This window comes from Arachis duranensis, chromosome 6 (assembly GCF_000817695.3).
Source record: "Arachis duranensis cultivar V14167 chromosome 6, aradu.V14167.gnm2.J7QH, whole genome shotgun sequence".
NCBI lineage: Eukaryota > Viridiplantae > Streptophyta > Magnoliopsida > Fabales > Fabaceae > Arachis > Arachis duranensis.
Window position 1 is genome coordinate 86059335 of NC_029777.3, and position 376 is coordinate 86059710.

Sequence of the window (376 nt, forward strand, 5' to 3'; positions counted from 1 at the left end):
TGAGCCACAATGTTGAACAATTAAGGGTGGAACATCATGAGCACTCCATCATTCTCCATGAAATAAGAGAAGATCAAAGAGAAATGAGGAAGGGACATAGAAGAGCTTAAGGACATTGTTGGTCCTTCAAGAAGAAGATGCCACTAAAGGTGGATTCATTCCTTGTTCTTATTTCTTTCTGCTTTTCGATTTTTATGTAATATGTCTATTTATGTTTTGTGTCTCTACTTCATGATCATTAGTATGTAGTAACTATGCCTTAAAGCTATGAATAAAATCCATTAATCCTTCACCTCTCTTAAATGAAATATGTTTTAATTCAAAAGAACAAGAAGTACATAAATTTTGAAAATTATCCTTGAATTTAATTTAATTT